Consider the following 17,540-nt stretch of genomic DNA (forward strand, 5'->3'; position numbering starts at 1 on the left):
CAGTCCCTGCTCTGTAAAACAGAGCCATCCTTCTTTGGCATTCTGTAATTAATTGTGCACATATAGCTATCATTAAAGTAGAATTTAGACTTCTATTAGCATGGTTTATGACTTTCTTTCTTGTAACTTCCATATGGAAATATCATTTCTTTGGGCTGAGCAAGAGAATGGACACTAGCATAATCTATATTCAATCTAACATGTGAACATAACACATAAACCTTTGTTATTTACATGTTATGGTCACTGTGCTGCTCCATTGCCCACCTTAGTGGAAGAACTAGCATAGGTTATGGTCCTATAGGAGAGTGTAGGAAGACTCTCACCTGAATGAGGTCCCTTAGTAAGGGGAGAATTAGAGAAGGAATACTACTGAATCGTATACCGGGTATCAGATTCTGTGCTAGGGATTTTATATATGCTATATTCTTTATTCATTACCAAAAATACTTGAGAGGTATTATGGTTGCTATTTTTAAAATTTGAAAACTGAATCCCAGTGAGATTAAGCAGTTTGTCCAAGATGACTTGGTACTAGGGAAAGAGGCAGGATTCAGAATCAGGCCTAAAAGGCAATGAAACTCTCCCACTGCCTTCCCCCACATACTGTGTTGATTTATAGAAGACACCAGGAGAGCGTAGAGCTGGTGACCTATGCTTCTCAACATGTGGGCGACCAGTCCATTAGCTTCACCTGGACTTGCTAGAAATGCACATTCTTGAGTCCCATCCCAGGCTATCTGGAGCAGAAACTCCAGGGGGTGGGGCCCAGCAATCCAATTTTATCAAGTCCTCCAGATAGACCAAAGTTTGAGAATCATTGGCCTATCTCATTCTTTGAAGCTCAATGGATGATAATCACCATCGTTTGCATATCAAGTGAGAAGTAGGAAAATTCCTCTCTTGAAGTTGGAACTAGGTGAGAAGACCCTAGCTGGTTGAGAAATTTGAGCTAGGATGCTTTTATTTATTTATTTAAAATTTTATTTACCTATTTATTTATTTATTTGAAGTATAATTGACCTACAACACTATGTTACTTCTAGGTACACAACATAGTGATTCGATACTCCTATACATAACAAAGTGATCACCACCATGTCTAGTTACCATCTGTCACCATACAAAGTTATTGACTGTGCTCCTCAGGCTGTACATTTCATTCCTGTGACTCATTTATTTATTAACTGGAAATTTGTACCCCTTGATCTCCTTTACCTATGTCACTCACACCACTACTCCCCCTCTCTGGCAAACACCTATTTGTTCCCATATCTATGAGTCTGTTTCTGTTCTGTTTGTCTGTTTTGTTTTGCTATTTAAATTCTACATATAAGTGAAATTATATGGTATTTGTCTCTCTCTGTCTGACTTATTTCACTTAGTGTAATACACTCTAAGTCCATCCATGTTGGCACAAATGGCAAGATTTCCTTCTTTTTAATGGCTGAATCATATTCTATTTTATATATGTATATATAACATCTTTATCCATTCGTCTATCAGCTGACACTTAGGTTGCTTCCATATCATGCCTATTGTAAACAATGTTGCAATGAACATAGGGGGCCCTATGCCTTTTCCAATTAGTGTTTTCATTTTCTTCAGATAAATAACCAGGAGTGGAATTGCTGGTTCATACAGTAGTTCTATTTCTAATTTTTTAAGGAACCTCCATACTGTTTTCCAGAGTGGCTGTAATAATTTACTTTCCCACCAGCAGTGCACAAGTCTTCCCTTTTCTCCACATCCTCACCAACACTTGCTATTTGTTGTCTTTTTGATAATAGCCCTTCTGACAGCTATGTGGTGATATCTTATCATGGTTTTATTGATTTGCATTTCCCTGATGACTAGTGATATTGAGCATTTTTTTATGTGTCTGTTGGCCAACTGCATGTCTTCTATGGAAAAACGTCTATTCAGGTCCTCTGTCCATTTTTAATAGGGTTATTTGTTTTCTTGATGTTGAGGTGTGTGGGTTCTTTCTATATTTTAGATATTAACTCTTTATCAGATATATTGTTTGAATATCTTTTCTCATTTAGTAGGTGGCTTTTTTGTTTTGTTGATAGTTTCCTTCACTGTGCAAAGAATTTTATTTTGGTGTAGTATCATTTGTTTATTTTTGCTTTTGTTCCCTTTGCTTGAGGAAACATATCCTAAAAAGTATTGTTAAGACCAGTGTCAAAGAGTGTACTGCCTATGTTTTCTTCTAGGATTTTGATGGATTCAGGTCTTACCTTTAAGTCTCTAATCAATTTTGAAATAATATTTGTATATAGTGTGAGAAAGTGGTCCAGTTTGATTCTTTTGCACATAGATGTCCAATTTTCTTAACAGCATTTATTGAAGAGGCTATTTTTTCCCCACTGTATATTCTCGCCCACTTTATCATAGGTTAATTGGCCATATATGTATGGGTTCATTTCTGGGCTCTCTATTCTGTCCCGTTGATCTATCTATCTGTTTTTGTACCAGTACCATGGTTTTGACTACTGCAGTTTTGTGGCTTGGTTTGAAATCAGGGAGCATGTTACCTCCAGCTTTGTTCGTCTTTCTAAATTTTTTTTTTGTTGTTATTTGGAGTCATTGTTGTTTCCGTACAAATTTTAGTATTATTTGTTCTATTTCTGTGAAAAATACCATTGGTTTATGATAGGGATTGCACTGAATCTGTAGATTGCTTCGAGAATGATGGCCATTTTAACAATGTTAATTCTTCCAGTCCATGAGCACTGTATATTTTTCTATTTGTTTGTGTCTTTTTTTCAATTTCTTTCACAGTATCTTACAGTTTCCCAAGTGTAAATCTTTTACTGCCTTGGTGAGATTTAGTCATATGTATTTTATTCTTTGTGATGCAATTGTAAATAGGATTGTTATGTTAATTTCTTTTTCTGATAGTTCATTATAAGGGTATAGAAATGCAGTATATTTCTGTATATTAATTTTGTATCCTGAAACTTTACTGAATTCACTTATTGGTTCTAATAGTATTTTTTTATGTGTGTGTGGCAACTTTAGTATTTTCTATATAGTATCATGCCCTCTGCAAATAGTGACAGTTTTACTTATAATGGAAGAAATAAAGCTGTCACTTTATTTCATCCTTTCCAATTTGGATTCCTTTCATTTTTGTTTTCTTTTCTGATTGCTGTGGCTAGAGTTTTTAGTACTATGTGAATAAAAGTGGCAAGAATGGGTATCCTTGTCTTGTTCTGATCTTAGAGGGGATGTTTTCATCTTTTCACCATTGAATATAATTTTAGCTGTGATCTTTGTCATAATTGGCCTTTATTATGTTGAGGTATATTCACTCTATACTCAACTTGTTGAGAGTCTTTTTAATCATAAATGGATGTTGAATTTTACCAAAAGCTTTTCCTGCATCTATTGAGATGATCATCTGGTTTTTATCCTTTGATTTGTTAATTTGGTGTATCACGTTGACAGTTTTGTGGATATTGAAAAATCCTTGCATCCCTGGATTAAATCCCACTTGATCATGTTGAATGATGCTTTTAATGTATTGTTGGATTCAGTTTGATAGTATTGTGTTGAGGATTTTTGCATCTATGTTCATCAGTGATATGGGCCTGTAATTTTCTTTTTTTTGTGTGATATCTTTGTCTGGTTTTGGTATTAGGGTGATGGTGGCCTCATAGAATGAGTTTGGAAGTATTCCTTCCTCTGCAGTTTTTTAGAATAGTTTGAGAAGGATAGGCATTAATTCTTCTCTAAATGTTTGGTAGAATTCACCTGTGAAGCCATCTGATCCTGAACTTGTGTTTGTTGGGAGTTTCTAAATTACTGATTCAATTTCATTACTGATAATTAGTCTCTTCATATTTTCTATTTCTTCCTGGTTCAGTCTTGGGAGATTGTACATTTCTAAGAATTTGTTCATTTCTTCTAGGTGATCCATTTTATTGACATATAGTTTTTTATAGTAGTATCTTATGATCTTTTGTATATCTGCAGTGTTGGTTGTAACTTCTTTTTTACTTCTAATGTTACTGATTTGGGCCTTCTCCCTCTTTTTTTCTTGATACTCTGGCTAAGGGTTTATTAATTTTGTTTATCTTTTCAAAGAACCAGCTTTTAGTTTATTTTCTATTTTTTTTGGTGTCTATTTCATTTATTTCTGCTTTGATCTTTATGATTTATTTCTTTCTACTAACTTTGGGTTTTGTTTGTTCTTCTTTCTCGACTTCCTTTCAGTGTAAGGTTATGTTGTTTATTTGAGATTTTTCTTATTTCCTAAGGTAGGTACAAATTTCCCATTCAGAATTGCTTTTGCTGTGTCCCATAGGTTTTGGATTGTTGTGTCTCCATTTTCATTTGTCTTTAAAATTTTTAAAATTTCCTCTTAGATCTTTTCTCTGACCCATTTGTTGCTTAGTAGCATATTGTTTAGCCTCCATGTATTTGTGGTTTTTGCAAATTTTTTCCCTTGTAGTTGATTTCTAGTCTCATAGCATTGTGATTGAAAAAGATGCTTGATATTTCAATATTCTTAAATTTATTGAGACTTGTTTTGTGAACTAGCATGTGATCTATCCTGGAAAATATGCTGTGTGCACTTGAAAATAATGTGTATTCTGCTGTATTTCAGATGGAATGTTCTAAATGTATATATGAAGTTATCTGATCAAATGTGTTGTTTGAGACCAGTGTTTCCTTATTGACTTTCTATCTGGATGACATGTCCATTGATGTAAGTGGGGTGTTAAAGTCCTCTACTGGGGTTTCATTATTGTCAATTTCTCCCCTTATGTTTGTTAATATTTGTTGTATGTATTTAGGCGCTCCTAGGTTGGGTGCATATATATTTACAATTGTTATATTTTCTTGTTGGATTTATCCCTTGATCATTATATAATGTTCCTCTTTGTCTTCTGCAACAGTCTTTATTTTAATGTATATTTTGTCAACTATAACTATTGCTACGCCAGCTTTCTTTTTTTTTTCCATTTACATGAAATAGCTTTTTCCACCTCTCCACTTTCAGTATGTGTGTGTCATTAGATCTGAAGTGAATCTCTTGTAGGCAGCACAGGCAGAATACATACAGGTCTTTAAAAAACATTTAAATCTATTCAGCCAATCTGTCTTTTGATTGGAACATTTAGTCCATTTACATTTAAAGTAAACAGTGATAGGAACATACTTATTGCCATTTTGTTAATTGTTGGTTGTTTTTGGAGTTCATTTCTTTTTTTTTTTTTTTTGCTTTAATCCTTGTGTTTTGATGTCTATATTTAGTGTCAAGTTTGGATTCCTTTCTCTTTTTTGTATGTATATAGATTTTTGCTTTGTGGTTACCATGATGTTTATTTAAAGTGGATAATCTCTCTTAAGTTCAGACATATTCTACCAACCATGCATCTCCTCCCCAACATACATTCAAGATTTTTGACTTCATATTTTACAAACTTTTGTTTTGTGTATCCCTTAACTACCTATTTTGGATATAGATAATTTTACTACATTAGTCCTTTAACCTTCCTACTAACTTTATAAGTGGCTGACCTACTATATACTGTATATTTGTTTTTACCAGAAAGACTTTCTTTCAGAATGTTCATGTTTCCAGTTGTGATCTCTTCTTTTCCACTCAGAAAAATCCCTTTAACATTTATTGTAAAACCAGTTTATTGGTGTTGAACTATTTTACATTTTGGTTGTCTGTAAAATTCTTTATCTCTCCTTTAAATCTCTATAATAACCTTGCCAGGTAGACTATTCTTTTTTTTTTCTTTTAACAACTTTACTGGAGTATAATTGCTTTACAGTGTTGTGTTAGTTTCTATTGTATAACAAAGTGAATCAGCTATATGTATACATATATCGTCATACTCACTCCCTCTTGTGTCTCCCTCCTACCCGCCCTATCCCACCCCTCTAGGTGGTCACAAAGCACTGAGCTGATCTACCTGTTCTATGCAGCTGTTTCTCACTAGCTATCTATTTTATATTTGGTAGTGTATGTATGTCAATGCTACTCTCTCACTTCGTCCCCTCTTACCCTTCTCTCTCCCTGTATCCTCAAGTCCATTATCTAGTTCTGCATCTTTTTTCCTCCCTGCCCCTAAGTTAACCAGAACCTTTTTTTTTTTTTTAGATTCCATATATATGTGTTAGCATATGTTATTTTTTTCTCCTTCTGACTTACTTCACTCTGTATGACAGACTCTAGGTCTATTCACCTCACTACAAATAACTGAATTTCATTTCTTTTTAAGGCTGAATAATATTCCATTGTATATATGTGCCACATCTTCTTTATCCATTCATCTGTTGATGGACACTTAGATTACTTCCATGTCCTGACTATTGTAAATAGTGTTGCAATGAACATTATGGTACATGTCTCTTTTTGAATTATGATTTTCTCAGGGTATATGCCCAGTAGTGGGATTTCTGGGTCATATGGTAGTTCTATTTTTAGTTTTTTAAGAAACCTCCATACTGTCCTTCATAGTGGCTGTATCAATTTACATTCTAACCAACAGTACAAGAGGGTTCCCTTTTCTCCACACCCTCTCCAGCATTTACTGTTTGTAGATTTTTTGATGATGGCCATTCTGACTGGTGTGAGGTGATACCTCATTATAGTTTTGATTTGCATTTCTCTAATGATTAGTGATGTTGAGCATCCATTCATGTGTTTGTTGGCAATCTGTATATCTTCTTTGGAGAAATGTCTGTTTAGGTTTTCTACCCATTTTTGAATTTCCTTTTTGATTTTTTGATATTGAGCTCATGAGTTGCTTGTATATTTTGGAGATTAATACTTTGTCAGTTGCTTTATTTGCAAATATTTTCTCCCATGCTGAGGGTTACCTTTTTGTCTTGTTTATGGTTTCCTTTGCTGTTCAAAGGCTTTTAAGTTTCATTAGGTCCTATTTGTTTATTTTTGTTTTTATTTCCCTTACTCTAGGAGGTGGGTCAAAAAGGATCTTACTGTGATTTATGTCATAGAGTGTTCTGTCTATGTATTCCTCTAACAGTTTTATAGTGCCAGGACTTAAATTTAGGTCTTTAATCCATTTTGAGTTTATTTTTGTGTATGGTGTAAGAAAGTGTTCTACTTTCATTCTTTTACATGTAGCTGTCCAGTTTTCCTAACACGACTTATTGAAGAGGCTGCCTTTTCTCCATTGTATATTCTTGCCTCCTTTATCAAAGATAGGGTGACCATATGTACGTGGGTTTATCTCTGGGCTTTCTTTCCTGTTCCATTGATCTATATTTCTGTTTTTGTGCCAGTATCATACTGTCTTGGTTTGTAGTATAGTCTGGAGTCAGGGAGCCTGATTCCTCCAGCTCCATTTTTCTTTCTCAAGATTGCTTTAGCTATTCAGTGTCTTTTTTGTTTCAATAGAAATTGTGAAATTTTTTTGTTCTAGTTCTGTGAAAAATGCCATTGGCAGTTTGATAGATATTGCACTGAATCTGTACATTTCTTTGGGTAGTATAGTCATTTTCACAATGTTGATTCTACCAATCTAAGAATATGGTATACCTCTCCATCTGTTTGTATCATCTTTAATTTCTTTCATCAGTGTCTTATAGTTTTCTGCATACAGGTCTTTTATCTCTTTAAGTAGGTTTATTCGTAGGTATTTTATTTTGTTTGTTGCAACGGTAAATGGGAGTGTTTCCTTAATTTCTCTTTCAGATTTTTCATCATTAGTGTATAGGAATGCCAGAGATTTCTGTGCATTAATTTTGTATGCTGCTACTTTACCAAATTCATTGATTGGCTCTAGTAGTTTTCTGGTAACATCTTTAGGATTTTCTATGTATAGTATGATGTCATCTGCAAAGAGTGACAGTTTTACTTCTTCTTTTCTGATTTGGATTTCTTTTATTTCTTTTCCTTCTCTGATTGCTGTGGCAAACTTCCAAAACTATGTTGAATAATAGTGGTGAGTGGGCAACCTTGTCTTGTTCCTGATCTTAGAGGAAATGGTTTCAGTTTTTCACCATTGAGAATGATGTTGGCTGTGGGTTTGTCATGTATGGCCTGTATTATGCTGAGGTAGGATCTCTCTATGCCTACTTTCTGGAGAGTTTTTATCATAAATGGGTGTTGAATTTTGTTGAAAGCTTTTTCTGCATCTATTGAGATTATCTTATGGTTTTTATCCTTCAATTTGTTAATATGGTGTTTCACATTGATTGATTTGCATATAATAAAGAATTCTTGCATTCCTCGGATAAACCCCACTTGATCATGGTATGATCATTTTAACGTGCTGTTGGATTCTGTTTGATAGCATTTTGTTGTGAATTTTTCCATCTATGTTCATCAGTGATATTTGCCTGTAGTTTTCTTTTTTTATGACATCTTTGTCTGATTTTGGTATCAGGGTGATGGTTGTCACATAGGATGAGTTTGGGAGTCTTCCTCCCTCTGCTATATTTTGGAAGAGTTTGAGAAGGATAGGTGTTAACTCTTCTCTAAATGTTTGACAGAATTCACCTGTGAAGCCATCTGGCCCTGGGCTTTGTTGGAAGAGTTTTAATCAGAGTTTCAATTTCAGTGCTTGTAATTGGTCTGTTTATATCTTCTATTTCTTCCTGGTTCAGTCTCAGAAGTTTGTGCTTTTCTAAGAATTTGTCCATTTCTTCCAGGTTGTCCATTTTATTGGCATAGAGTTGCTTGTAGTAATCTCTCATGATCCATTGTAATTCTGCAGTGTCAGTTGTTACTTCTTTTTCATTTCTAATTCTATTGATTTGAGTCCTCTCCCTTTTTTTCTTGATTAGTCTGGCTAATGGTTTATCAATTTTGTTTATCTTCTCATATAACCAGATTTTAGTTTTATTGATCTTTGCAATTGTTTCCTTCATTTCTTTTCCATTTATTTCTGATCTGCTCTTCATGATTTCTTTCCTTCTGCTAACTTTGGGGTTTTTATGTTATTCTTCTCAAATTGATTTAGGTGTAGGTTTAGGTTGTTTATTTGAGATTTTTCTAGTTTCTTGAGGTAAGATTTTATTGCTATAAACTTCCCTCTTAGAACTATTTTTGCTGCATCCCATAAATTTTGGGTTGTCGTGTTTTCATTGTCATTCGCTTCTAGGTATTTTTTGATTTTCTCTCTGATTTCTTCAGTGATCTCTTTGTTATTTAGTAGCATATTGTTTTACCTCCATGTGTTTGCATTTTTTTCTTGTAATTGATATCTAGTCTCATAGTATTGTGGTCAGAAAAGATACATGATACAATTTCAATTTTCTGAAATTTACCAAGGCTTGATTTGTGACCCAAGATATGATCTGTCCGGTTGAATGTTCCATGAGCACTTGAGAAGAAAGTATATTCTGCTGTTTTTGGATGGAATGTCCTGTAAATATGTATTGAGCCCATCTTGTCTCATATCATTTAAAGGTTGCATTTCCTTATTTATTTTCATTTTGGATGATCTGTTCATTGGTGAAAGTGGGTGTTAAAGTCCCCTATTATTATTGTGTTACTGTTGATTTCCCCTTTTATGGCTGTTAGCGTTTTCCTTATGTATTGAGGTGCTCCTATGTTGGGTGCATATATATTTACAATTTTTATATATTCTTGGATTGATCCCTTGATCATTATGTAGTGTCCTTCTTTGTTTCTTGCAATAACCTTTATTTTAAAGTCTATTTTGTCTGATATGAGAATTGCTACTTCAGCTTTCTTTTGATTTCCATTTGCACAGAATATGTTTTTCAATCACCTCACTTTTAGTCTGTGTGTGTCCCTAGGTCTGAAGCAGATCTCTTGTAGACAGTATATATATATGGGTCTTCTTTTTGTATCCATTCAGCCAGTCTATGTCTTTTCATTGAGACATTTAATCCTTCTAAACTTAAGGTAATTATCAATATGTATGTTCCTATTATCATTTTCTTAATTTGGGGGGTTTTGTTTTTGTAGGTCTTTTCTTTCTCTTATGTTTCCTGCTTAGAGAGGTTCCTTTAGCATTTTTTGTAAAGCTGGTTTGGTGGTGCTGAATTCTCTTAGCTTTTGTTTGTCTGTAAAAGTTTTGATTTCTCTGTCTAATCTGAATGAGATCCTTGCTTGGTAGAATAATCTTCATTGTAGGTTTTTCCCTTTCATCACTTTAAATATGTCCTTCTAGGCTGCAGAGTTTCTTCTGACAGATCAGCTGTTAACCTTATGGGGATTCCCTTGCATGTTATTTGTTGCTTTTCCCTTGCTGCTGCTTTTATTTATTTATTTATTATTTATTTATTTATTTATTATTTTTATGATACACGGGCCTCACACTGTTGTGGCCTCTCTCGTTGTGGAGCACAGGCTCCGGACGTGCAGGCTCAGCAGCCATGGCTCATGGGCCCAGCTGCTCCACAGCATGTGGGATCTTCCTGGACCGGGGCACGAACCCGTGTCCCCTGCATTGGCTGATAGACTCCCAACCACTGTGTCATCAGGGAAGCCCTCCCTGATGAACAGAACTATAATCTGTTCAAATATTTTTTCAGACCCTTTCTTTTTCTCTTCTTCCTCTGGGCTCCCTATAATTTGAATGTTGGTACATTTCATGTTGTCCCAGAAGTCTCTGAGACTGTCCTCAATTCTTTTCATTCTTTTTTCTTTATTCTGCTCTGTGGTAGTTACTTCCACTATTTTATCTTCCAGGTCACTTATTCATTTTTCTGCCTCAGTTATTCTGCTCTTGATTCCTTCTAGAGAATTTTCAGTTTCATTTATTGTGTTGTTCATCATTGTTTGTTTGCTCTTTAGTTCTTCTAGGTCCTTGTTAAATATTTCTTGTATTTTCTCCATTTTATTTCCAAGATTTTGGATCATTATTACTATTATTACTCTGAATTCTTTTTCAGGTAGACTGGCTATTTCCTCTTCGTTTGTTTGGTCTGGTGGATTTTTACCTTGCTCCTTCATCTGCTGCATATTTCTCTGTCTTCTCATTTTGTTTAACTTACTGTGTTTGGGGTCTCCTTTTTGCAAGCTGCAGGTTCATAGTTCCCATTTATTTTGGTGTCTGCCCCCAGTGGGTGAGGTTAGTTCAGTGGCTTGTGTAGGCTTCCTGGTGGAGGGGACTGGTGCCTGTGTTCTGGTGGGTGGAGCTGGATCATGTCTTTCTGGTGGCCAGGGCCGTGTCTGGTAGTGTGTTCTGGGGTGTCTGTGAACTTAGTATGATTTTAGGCAGCCTCTCTGCTAATGGTGTTGTTGTTTTCCTGTCTTGCTAGTTGTTTTGCATGCGGCATCCAGCACTGGAACTTGCTGGCTGACGTGTGGAGCTGGGTCTTAGTATTGAGATGGAGAGGTGTGAGAGAGCCCTCGCCGATTGATATTACGTTGGGCCAGGAGGTCTCTCGTGGTCCAGTGTCCTGAACTTGGCTCTCCCACATCAGAGGCTCAGGCCTGACACCAGGACGGAGCACCAAGACACTGTCAGCCACACAGCTCAAAAGAAAAGGGAGAAAAAAAAAAGATAATAATAAAATTAAAAAAATAAAAGAGAGCAACCAAATCAATAAACAAATCCACCAATGATAACAAGCACTAAAAACTAAACTAAGATAAACATAAAAATCAGAAACAAATCAGTTACAGACAGCAAACCCCAAGTCTACAGTTGCTTCCAAAGTCTACTGCCTCAATTTTTGGATGATTCATTGTCTATTCAGTTATTCCACACATGCAGGGTACATCAAGTTGATTGTGGGGATTTAATCCACTTCTCCTGAGGCTGCTGGGAGAGGTTTCCCTTTCTCTCCTTTGTTTGCACAGCTCCTGGGGTTCAGCTTTGGTTTTGGCCCCACTTCTGCATGTAGGCCACCCTCAGGCATCTGTTCCCTGCCCAGACAGGAGGGGATTAAAGCAGCGGCTGATTAAGGCCCTCTTGCTCACTCAGGCCAGGGGGAGGGAGGAGTATTTTAGTCATAATTGGAATGTGGGGCGAGCCTGCAGTGGCAGAGGCTACTGTGATGTTGCAGCAGCTTGAGGTGCACTGTGTGTTCTCCCAGGGAAGTTGTTCCTGGATCACGGGTCCCTGGCAGTGGCGGGCTGCACAGCCTCCTGGAGGTGTGTGGATAGGGACCTGTGCTTGCACACAGGATTTTTGGTGGCAGCAGCAACAGCAGCAGCAGCAGCGTTAGCACTTCATGCCCGTCTCTGGGGTCCAAGCTGATAACCACTGCTTGCGCCCATCTCTGGAGCTTGCTTAGGCAGTGCTCTGCCTTCTGTGGGCACACGGGGGAGGAATCCCCTCTCTTCATGCACCCTGAAATAATGGTTTCTTGCCGCTTCAGCTCTTCCAGACTTTTTCCTGACTCCCTCCTGGCTAGCTGTGGTGCATTAGCCCCCTCAGGCTGTCTTCACACAGCCAACCCCAGTCATCTCCCTGGGATCTGACCTCTGAAGCCTGAGTCTCAGCTCACAGACTCCACCTGCCCTGGCAGGTGAACAGACAAGCCTTTTAGGTTGGTGAGTGCTGGTCGGCACTAATCCTCTGTGAGGGAATCTCTCCTCTTTGCCCTCTGCACCCCTGTTGCTGCGCTCTCCTCCATGGCTCTGAAAATTCCCCCCCACCTCCCCCCCATCTCTGCCAGTAAAGGGGCTTCCTAGTGTGTGGAAACTTTTCCTCCTTCACAGCTCCCTCCTAGATGTGCAGGTCCAGTCCCTATTCTTTTGTCTCTGTTTTTTCTTTTGCCCTACCCAGGTACGTGGGTATTTTCTTGTCTTTTGGGAAGTCTGAGATCTTCTGCCAGCATTCAATAGGTGTTCTGTAGAAGTGTTCCATATGTAGATGTATTTTTGATGTATTTGTGCAGAGGAAGGTGATCTCCATGTCTTACTCCTCCACCATCTTCTCTTTCTCCCAGGTAGACTATTCTTGATTGTAGATTATTTTTATTTCCCTTTCATCAATTTAAATATTTCATACCACTCCCTTTTGGCCTGTATAGTTTCTGCTTTAAAGTCAGCTTATAGGTTTATAGGAGTTCCCTTGTACATAACTAGTTGCTTTTCCCTTGCTATTTTTAAGATTCTCTTTATCTATAAACTTTGCCATTTTAATTACAATGTGTCTTGGTGTGTATACCTTTGGGTTCACCTTGTTTGGGACTCTGTGTTTCCTGGACCCGGCTGTCTGTTTCCTTTCTCAGATTAAGGAAGTTTTCAGCTTTTATTTTTTTTCAAATAAGTTATCTTCTCCTTTCTCTCATCTCCTTCTGAAACCCCTATAATGCAAATGTTAGCATGCTTAATATTGTCCTAGAGGTATTTTAAACTATCCTCATTTTTTAAAAATTATTTTTTTCTTTTTTCTGTTCAGCTTGAGTTGTTTCCATTACTCTGTCTTCCAGTTTACTGAACTGTTCCTCTATATCATCTAATCTGTTGATTCCTTCTAGTGTATTTTTAAAATATCAGTTATTGTATTCTTCAGTTCTGTTTGGTTCTTCTTTATATTTTCTAATGTTTTGTTAAACTTCTCACTGTGTTCATGCATTCTTCTCCTGAGATGGTCGATTATCTTTATGATCATTACCTTGAACTATTTATCAAAGAGGCTGCTGATCTCCATTTTTCTTAGTTCTTCTTCTGGGATTTTATCTTGTTTTTTCATATGTAACTTATTCCTCTGTCCCCACATGTTGCTTAATTCCCTGTGTTCATGTTTATGTATTAGGTAGGTTGGTTATGTTCTTGATCTGGAGAAGTGATCTTATGTAAGAGACATCCTATGAGCCCCAGCAGTATACTCTTCTTTGGTCACCAGAGCTATATTCTGGGTGTCTCCTATGTTGGCTGCATGGACACTTCTGTTGTGGTGCAGTCCACTACAATGGGTGTGCTGATAGGTGGGCCTGGCCCCCAGCCTGGTTGGCTATCAGGCCCTGATTCATGCAGAGGCTGCCAGACACTGTTGTACAAGGCTGTGTCCAGCACAGGTAGCTGCACAGTCCAGGGAGTCCTGGGGCTGGTGCCAGTCCCCTGGTGAGTGGGTGAGCTATGATTCTTGACATTTACTCTGATAAAGGGGAGAGACTGAAGTAGACCATAACTATGAGGTGAAGAATGGTGGCTCCCCTGTCACAAGTCAGGAAATTCAGAGAAGAGGGATCTAAGAAAGATTAGAGAATTAGGATTCTTAGACTTAGGAAAGTTATTAAGCTTCATTGGCTTATTTTTTCCCTTAAATTTTAAACAATTATTTTTTAAAGGCCAGCCTCATCTTTCCACTAAAGGGTCAAGGGAAAAATATTTGCCTACCTTTGGGCTGGGTGTTGATGGTAAGATTAAGATTCCTGAGGGCCTGGTTAGAGGGTAGTTGACTGAATCAGAAGGAAAACACTGTAGGATCCTGCTTCTTTTCACATGGAGCTTCTTCTCACTAGTTTTTGTCTCTACATATTGCGTTTGTGTGATGAATGTGTGCATGTGTATATGTGTATGTGTGTATATTTTGTATAGTGAGCTTGGGGAAGTGTTTGTGCTTTATATTCACAATAGAGCCTATTCTTTAGAAGCTGATCTGGAGCTTGAAAATGAAGATAATTGACAGAACAAGGATGAAGAGCCAGGCAAGGCAACTTTAAAGAATTTGAGAAGCTGCCTTTCTGTAAACCCATCTATGTGGACAGCACCACCTCATATTTAACAAGCAAACATATGATTAAAATCACATCAAATACAGCCTTGAATTCAGAAATACACGCACACACACACACACACACACACACACTAAAGTTCTCTCCCTCTTCCTGTAAAACTTTCACAGAGAGACACATAGATTTAAGGAAATGTGTAATATCTTAGAGGATCAGGTAGCCTGTCCCTGAGCTGTCCTCTGGAGAACATTTTACTAGATTTTTAAAAAAAAATTTTTAACATCTTTATTGGCGTATAATTGCTTTACAATGTTGTGTTAGTTTCTGCTGTATAAAAAAGTGTATCAGCTATATGTATACATATATCCCCATATCCCCTCCCTCTTGCATCTCCCTCCCACCCTCCTTATCCCACCCTTCTAGGTGGTCACAAAGCATCAAGTTGATCTCCCTGTTCTGTGTAGCTGCTTCCCACTAGCTATCTATTTTACATTTTGTAGTGTATGTATGTCAATGCTACTCTCTCACTTCATCCCAGCTTACCCTTCCCCCTCCCTGTGTCCTCAAGTCCATTCTCTACATCTAAGTCTTTATTCCTCTCCTGCCCCTACGTTCATCAGAACTTTTTTTTTTCTAGACTCCATATATATGTGTTAACATACAGTATTTGTTTTTCTCTTTCTGACTTACTTCATTCTGTATGACAGACTCTAGGTCCATCCCCCTCACTACAAATAACTCAGTTTCATTTCTTTTTATGGCTGAGTAATATTCCATTGTATATATGTGCCACATCTTCTTTATCCATTCCATCTGTCGATGGACACTTAGGTTGCTTCCATGTCCTGACTATTGAAAATAGTGCTTCAATGAACATTGTGGTACATGTCTCTTTTTGAATTATGATTTTCTCAGGGTATGTGTCCAATAGTGGGATTGCTGGGTCAGCAACTAATAAAGGATTAATCTCCAAAATATACAAACAGCTCATGCAGCTCAATATCAAAAAAACAAACAACCCAATCCAAAAATGGGCAGAAGATCTAAATAGACATTTCTCCAAAGAAGATATACAGATTGCCACCAAAGACATGAAAGAATGCTCAGCATAATCATTAGAGAAATGTAAATCAAAACTACAATGAGGTATCACCTCACACCAGTCAGAATGACCATCATAAAAAAATATACAAGCAATGAATGCTGGAGAGGGTGTAGAGAAAAGGGAACCCTCTTGCACTGTTGGTGCGAATGTAAGTTGATATAGCCACTATGGAGAACAGTATGGAGGTTCCTTAAAAAACTAAAAATAGAACTACCATAGATGATGTTTTTAAAGGTAAAGTTGAGAGCTTATCAACCATTCTTCAGAAGTCTTTAATGATTCCACTGCCTGCAGAAAAATGTTTAACTATTCAATATGACACAAACTGCATACCCTGAATAACCTGCTTCTTGACACTTTTATTTGACTCCAGTTTTACCTCTTACCAGCTTTTGGGTGGGCAGGTCATTAAACTTGTCTGATACTCAAGTTTGTTCATTTGCATTACTCCTACCTCAGAATGTTGTAGAGATTGAGATAATATATGTAATACACCTAAGAGTGCAGTTAAACTTTCCTTTTTCTCCCTTTTCTCTTCCTCTGTCACACTTTTTCACTCTAGCCATTAGTTTGATTAACTCTTGGCCTGGCTATCATCTGTTCAAAACTGAAAGTTCCTGAATGGCAGAGATCGTCTTATTCAGCATTATTTCCCCAGAACACATTGCATGGTACCTGGCATTTAGACTGGTATTCGAGAGATGCTTGCTGAATTTGTATTTATGTGAACTTCAGATCTACCTTAGCACCAATTAATGGTGACTTTCTTTGCTCACTTACTGAGTTACTAGATTGCCTCAACAGAGCTTTCCCAGTGATGATGAAGTAGAGTTAAGAGATCACCCTGTGGTTCAGTGTGTTGTTCACACTTTCTGCTCTCTCTCCATTAGTGTATATTACACATCTCCATCTTTACTATGGCTCCCTGCTTTATTGATAGACTCGTCCCATGACTTGTTTTGGATAGTGGATCGGGAGTGGATATGAAATATGTACTCCTAAGCAGAAGGGTTAAATGCTCTTGGGTCACTGGTCTCAGGGTCTTCCACCATGACAGCAGTGTGTCTTGACAGTGGTCACTCCTTCAGCCTGGCTTCTGAATGAGAAGATAGGTGAAGATGAGCCCAGACATCTCATAGCCACTCACAGACCTCATGGAACATGAAAATGAAAGAAAGCTTCCTGTTATCAGCCCCTTCAAAGCTGGGATTATTGCTGAAGCAAATGCTAACTAGTTCACACCCCCAAATTCCCATCTGCAGGGTTGGCTTCTGTCCCAGGCATTCAAACTTGCTAGGCCTTTGCCCCTGAATTCCCTTCTCTCTGAGGTTTGCTTTTATAAAGCTCTACACCTAAATGGCAGCATGTACTGTAACTAAATGTGACCATAAAGAGGTAAAAGTTATAATGTTGTTTCAGAAAATTGTTGTTCTCATTACCTACCTTATTGCCATATGTTCTAATCTAAAGAACTACAATATGGGAAATTATGGTGACACAAAGATGCAGTGATGTTCTGGCTAACGATACGTCCAAATATTTATTCTCGTTCCCTCCCCAGCGATACTCACATACATAATTGATGCCAGCTTCCTCAATTAGAAGTCCAAGGCATAAAGAAAATGAGGACGAGGCTGTTTGCATTTCTGAAGGCTGACAAGGAAAGATTAAAATCTTTTATGAGTTCTCCCCCATCATGTGTGGAATGTGGCACTCCCATATTTCATTTCTCAGGAAAAAATATTGTTTGCACTATTTGAAGAAAATCATTACGAATGCAACTAGTCAGCAGCCATGGTGGGCCCTCTTACATTACCATTTCTGAGTTATCTTT

The sequence above is a fragment of the Tursiops truncatus genome, chromosome 1, assembly GCF_011762595.2.
Source record: "Tursiops truncatus isolate mTurTru1 chromosome 1, mTurTru1.mat.Y, whole genome shotgun sequence".
NCBI classification, from domain to species: domain Eukaryota; kingdom Metazoa; phylum Chordata; class Mammalia; order Artiodactyla; family Delphinidae; genus Tursiops; species Tursiops truncatus.